General features: G+C 39.0%; 1 non-coding gene across 1 annotated transcript; it reads left to right on the top strand.

Moving 5' to 3' along the window:
• The first annotated feature begins 1,944 nt into the window (after positions 1-1,944).
• On the top strand, positions 1,945-2,025 carry LOC142462074 (small nucleolar RNA U83B). Its single transcript, XR_012787218.1, has one exon. It is a non-coding gene; the product is annotated as a small nucleolar RNA U83B (small nucleolar RNA).
• Positions 2,026-6,297: the final 4,272 nt, after the last annotated feature.

Genomic DNA, 6,297 nt, shown 5'->3' with positions numbered 1-6,297 from the left:
CCTCCCTGGGAAACGGACAACAGAAAAGGGGAAGAAGGGAGACGACGGACAGGGCAAGATATGACAAAATTATAATTTATAAATTATCAAGGGATTTTGGGGGAGGGAGGAGTGGGGAGGAAGGGGAAAAAAGAGGACCTGACGCAGAGGGCTTAGGTGGAGAGCAGATGCTTTGAAAATGATGAGGGCAATGAATGTACAGATGTGCTTTACACAATTGATGTATGTGTGGATTGTGATAAGAGTTGTATGAGCCACTAATACAACATTTTAATTAAAAAACAGACATAAAATACGGGGCTCCTTGTCCCTATGCCAGGACCAAGAGAGTGAATGTATTTTCCAATGGATATATATAATGGGGCATACAGATCTTTTAAATTCTATACACATCATACGGGAAATATATTAAGTAGTCAACGGGTGATATCATAAGCAGGTAGCATCATGAACAAGCAATGAGGTGAATCATCACCTTGACCTAGTACTCGTTGACCCCAAACATGCCTCAGCCCTCCTCAGGGGAATAATCTATGGCTTGTCCCAGCAAGAGACATGAAAACAGAGTTTGCTACATTTTACGGTGGGTCAGAGCATAGAACCTGATTGCTCTTATCTACAAATGACCTTCTCGCATAATGAAGTCGCCAGACACAGGAATGATTCATCTTTTAGAGTAGGCTCCTCTATGACTGCTACTTAATGGAGGACTACTGGGGGCAGGGCAGGGGCTCATTTTCCACCCATGACAAATATTCCAGAGGAAGAAATTTTTCTTTTATTCTGGTTTTCTCTTGGCTGAATTTTTTAGCGTCTTCACGTTGGGTATCAGGGTATACGTGTCTTACTATAAGCTGGTTTCCCTTTCATCAGTGGAGCTATTGTATCTGCTTGTCCTGAGTTAGGCTCCCTCCATCGATTACAGGCCATGGTGAATCACTTCTGACAATGGCGGAGGGATGTGGCTAGGCTTGCCATCAGACAGAAAGCACTGTCACATTGATTATGGTTAAAATGAAATGCTGCATTATTTATTCTCCCCGTTAACACATTGTAAGGGTGTCTCATCTAAAATAAAAGTTTTCAATGTGAAGGGGAGATACATGCGGCTTAAGCTCTGGTGAACCCTTTGGCCAGAGATCGGAATAGCCTGGCTCGTCCCTAGAGTGCAAGGGAAATTGAATTGTTGCAGAACCAGTTAGGTTAAAATCTAACACATTATTTTTTAAACTCCCTTTTGACCCAGTTAGATTCGTTCTGGTGTTTAATTGATTTTTTTATTGAGGTTTTATTGTGGTTTATTTTGTTACTAGTGTTTGGTTTTTTGTTTCTTTTTTTTTCTCTCTAGTATATGAAAACCAGATTGGTAAGTCTATAGAGCCAGGAACTGTATTAATACCTTATTTGGGATTTGGGAGCTGGGAGTGGAGGCTGGAGAGAAACGGGGAACTGATGACAAATGCGGTCAAGAAGGAAGATAATGCTCTAGAATTGATTGTAGTGATGATTGTACAACTCTTTAGATATGACTGAAATATTGAAGGGTATCATATATGTCAATAAAACTACTAAAATAAGCATAAAAATAAAAGCAAAATACCACCCACCACTCTCAGAAGTTCTCTGGGGAATGGAGATAAAGAATACTGACATCTCCAAAAGATAATCCCCCATTACCTTAAAAAACAACAACAACAACAAAACATGCTTATGCCCATTGAGCTGATTTATACTCCTAGTAACCCTAATGCCAGGGTCGAACTTCCCTGTGCTTGATGAGGCTGTAAATTTGTACCAGCGTGTAAAGTCTCATCTTTCCCTGGCAGATAGGGTGGTGGGTTTGAACTACTGACAATGAGGTTAGCATCTCCAACATGTAACCCACTCACCATGGTAGTGGCTTGTTTATCTTAGGACATTAAAATCCTATTTAAAAATTAGGAGGGGATTCAGTGATGAGGCACTAACATGAGTTCTGAACATTGCACTATAAATATTCCTTGCTGCCTTTCTTCTGAAAACAACCCTGAAATGGTGGGGGACAGGGATCAGAGGTGGGGGGTGAACAGACACCCACAGCAAGTGGAATTATTTCAGGGTGTGTAGTTTTGCCTTTAGGGAAATTGAAGTGCTGGTACCTGTGTCCAACATTTGGCTTAAAGCCGACTTGCCGAGGTCTTTACTTTGGCCCCGACTGTAGCAAATACCATGACTGGGAGACAGGGTGATATGCTGCGGGTACCCAATAACAGAGTTGATACCTTATATGGATAGATGATAGGTAAATAGGTAAGTAAGTAAATAACTAAATATTAGGGTATGTTGTTGTTAACTATGAGACAGGCATGGAGCAGACTGTCTAATGAGGATATTGATAATGATGAATGAGTGGTTAAAGCCAAAGGAATATATGAAGTGAAAAATTTAAGACATTCTGTTTAAAACTTGAAAGAACTTACAAAACATTTTTATTCAGAGGAATAGAGTTAGAAATAATACCATCAACTCTATGACAATAAGGAAAAGTTGGAAAACTAACACATTTTCCTGAGCCCACTGAAGAACAGAACTTAGAGCAGCAAAATAATATAAAACCCAGGGATTGATAGTTCCAAGCATTTGTTTACTTGAAGCAATCTTTAGCTTGTCTGAAGTCTCATACTCTGCCAAGAAGGAATCGCTAAATAATCCCTCCATCTTTAGTTCTAAAAAATGGCTTGCTCCAAAGAACTTGCTTTTCATATTACTAAGGAAGCCTCTTGCTTAAGATGAGACACTAACCTTCCAGAATCTAATTCTTAGGCATCTTAGCAAATATTTATTAATTAACCATTTGCTAGGTTTCTTTCCTTCCCACAATGCTATTAACTTTGACTCACATTTGGCCTCAGTGGGTTGAATATTTCTATAATTATCTCAAACCCATAGGATCTAAGTTATCACTATGCTTTTAAAGCACAAGGAGACATAAAATATTCATTGAAAAAAGGAGCTAAAGATAGTGGAAACTTTCTAACAACTGTTTTGAAGGGCCTCTGTACATATATATAAATATTCATAACATTATCAATGAAATAGATATATTTGTTAACATTTGTGATGTTCTCTAATATAAACTATGTATTTTATATCTATAAGTCATAAAAGTAATTAAGATAATTCCTGAATTTAAAGATAAAAACTTGTTAAATATGAAAGGAATGTAAGCCCCCTTTAAACGCACTTTGACCTGTCATGATGTGACTTCACAAAACATAGCATTATAATTACACAATCTCTCTAATCCTAAACTTTCAAGAGAAGATTTTTTATTCACTGGCTCCCTAACTCTGGGGAAAAGATAGCATACTATTCTCTGTCCTTATACCGGTCTTTGTCCTGTGAAGCCTAAGTAAAAGTTTACACCTATAACCCTAAACCCCTACTCAATCTTTAAGACAGTGATTCTCAACCTTCCTAATGCTGCAACCCTTTAATACAGTTCCTCATTTTGTGCAGACCCCAAACCACAAAATTATTTTAATAACTCAGGCATCTAAGACCCAGAATAAAACCATACCCAATGTGAATGGGGAGGGGCATGGAGCGGAAACCTAATGTCCTTCTCTATATTATTGGACTTCCCCTCACATAGGGGTGACAGGGAAGAGATGAGCCAGTCAGGGTGCAATATAGCACTGATGAAACACACAACTTTCCTGTAGCTCTTTGATGCTCCCCTCCCCCCACTATCATGACCTCAATTCTACCTTACAAAACAGATAAGACCAGAGCATGCACACTGCTACAGGTAAGAGCCCACAACACAGGGAATCCAGGAGAGATAAACTCCTCAGGGCCAACAATGAGAGTAGAAATACCAGGAGGATTCGGGGAGAATGTGGGGAGAAAGGGGCAATCCATCACAAGGATCAATTTAGAACGCCCTCACAGGGGGATGAGTAACGGGAAAGTGGGTGAGGGGTGATGGAGGATTACCTAAGATATGGAAAAATAATCTATAACTTATCAAGGGTTCATGAGGGAGGACGGGTGGGGAAAAGAGGGGAAAGAAATGAGGAGCTGATATCAGGGGCTCAAGTGGGAAGAGAATGCTTTGAAAATGATGAGGGCGGCATATGTGTAAATGTGCTTGACACATTGAAGGAATATATGGATTGTGATGAGATGTAAGAGGTCCCAATAAAAGTATTTTTAAAAAGATTATTTTCATTGCTACTTCAAAACTGTAATTTTGCTACTGTTATGAATCAGGCGAGCTCTGTGAAAATGTCATTCAACCCCCAAAGGGCTCACGACCCCCAGGCTGAGAACCGCTGCTCAGAGAAGTGAGAAAATATCTGGATCCTCTGCTGTCACTTTCTTTGAAGGAATTCAACTGCTGCCAGGTGATGGTTATTGCTTCCTTTAGGTAAAAACCTAAAATCTGAAAGATTTGGACTCAAACGACTGAAGGAGTGTTTTAATTATTCATGCCGTCTTTGATTCTAAATGACTGTTGTAACTTGTTGTTGCCTGCCCTACCATCGGTTTTAGGTATCTTGCTGTAGGTTTTAGGTATCTGCAAGGTCACTTCTGACATAGATCCAGTTTGTGAGCCCCATTATTGCAATCACTGTGTCAATACATCTCATTGAAGACTTGCGCTTTCTTCACCGACTCTACCTGTCAAGCATGGGCTCTTTCTCAGGGACTGGGAAGGATTACATGTAAACATTCTGGCTGTGCTTCTTTTAAGACACATTTGTTCTTAAAAGTATATTCAGTATTATTCAGTATTATTCATCAATACCATCATTCAAAGGCAATAATTTTTCTTTTGCCTTCTTTTTGTCAAGCTTTCCCACACATATGAAGTGACTGATAATGCTATGTCTTTGATCAGGTACAATTTAGTCTTCAAAGTAAAAGCTTTGTTTGTTTGTTTGTGTGTGTTTTCACACCTTAAAGAGGTCATTTGTAGCAGATTTCAATGCAATATTCCTTAATTTCTTGACTGTTGCTATCATGGGCGTAGATTCTGGATCCATAAAAAAATGAAATCCTTTTTGCTTATTACTTACCCAGAAAACAAATGAACAAACATTGAGAAAAACTAAAGTATAGAGGACCAAGTGTGTACATAAAGGAAGGGAAAGATAAAGAGTGAGATTGTAAGTTTGGATTTTCTTTTTCACTTCTTATGGACTTTATGAAATCTTTTATTACAGATTTGCCATGGATGAGTTCCCTTACATTGGTTTCCCAGGCAGGATAGACCAAAATAGTGTCTGGTCCTGTCCCATCCTGAGTGTGTTGTTTTGTTTAAGCATCTTGTCGCAGCTACTTTACCAATCAATCTTGTCAAGGATCTTTTCTCTTGTCACTGATTCTCTACTTTACCAAGCTCTCCATCTCCAGGGACCAAGCTCTCCTGATAGCATGACCAATGAATGTATGAGGGAAAGTTTCACCTTCCTCACTGCTAAGCTGCATTCTGCCTATATGCCTAGCAGTAAATTCCTTTGTCCTGTGGCCAGTTCATTGGTGCTTTTAAAGTTGTTTACACACACCTCAATGCCATCTTCCTTATTGGTTATCCAGTTTTCACGCACTTGAAGCAATCGAAAATGTGGTGGAATGGGTCAGGAACATTTTAGTCCACAGGTGACATTTTTGCTCTTTATTGCTTTAATGATATCTTGTTCAATAGATTTGACCAGCGCACATAAGTTCTTGGCTACTGCTTTCACAAGAGGTGACTCTGGAGCAAACGTAAATTAAATCCTTGACAACTTTAATTTTTTTTCATTTACTATAATGTTGTCTATCAGTCCAGTTGTGAATATTTTGCTCTTGCATGTATGATCTTTATTGTGTTAACAAATTTCCCTTCTATACTAAGCTTGATGAGAGTTTTTATCAGGCATGGGTGTAGTTGTTCTTTTTGTCAAGTGTCATTGAGTTGGTCCCAACCCATAGTGACCCTATGTGTAACAGAACAAAACGCTGTCTGGTCTTGTGACGTCCTCACAAATTTTCCCATATTTGAATCCATTGTTGCGTTCACTGTATCAATTCATCTTGTCCAGGGCCTTCCTCTTTTTCATTATCCCTCTGTTTTTCCAAGCATGATGTCATTCTCCAAGGACTAGTCTTTCCTGACAGCATGTCCAACATGTCCTTGCCTCTCAGGAGTACTCTGGCCTTACTTTATCCAAAATAGATTTGTTTGTCCATGGAAATTTCACTATTCTTCACCAGTATCACCATTCAAACACATAGATGCTTCTTTTGCTTTCCTTATTTAAATGTCAA

The sequence above is a fragment of the Tenrec ecaudatus genome, chromosome 11, assembly GCF_050624435.1.
Source record: "Tenrec ecaudatus isolate mTenEca1 chromosome 11, mTenEca1.hap1, whole genome shotgun sequence".
Taxonomy (NCBI): Eukaryota; Metazoa; Chordata; class Mammalia; order Afrosoricida; family Tenrecidae; genus Tenrec; species Tenrec ecaudatus.
The sequence above is the reverse complement of the archived record's forward strand: the minus strand, read 5'-3'. Positions and strand labels throughout refer to the sequence as shown.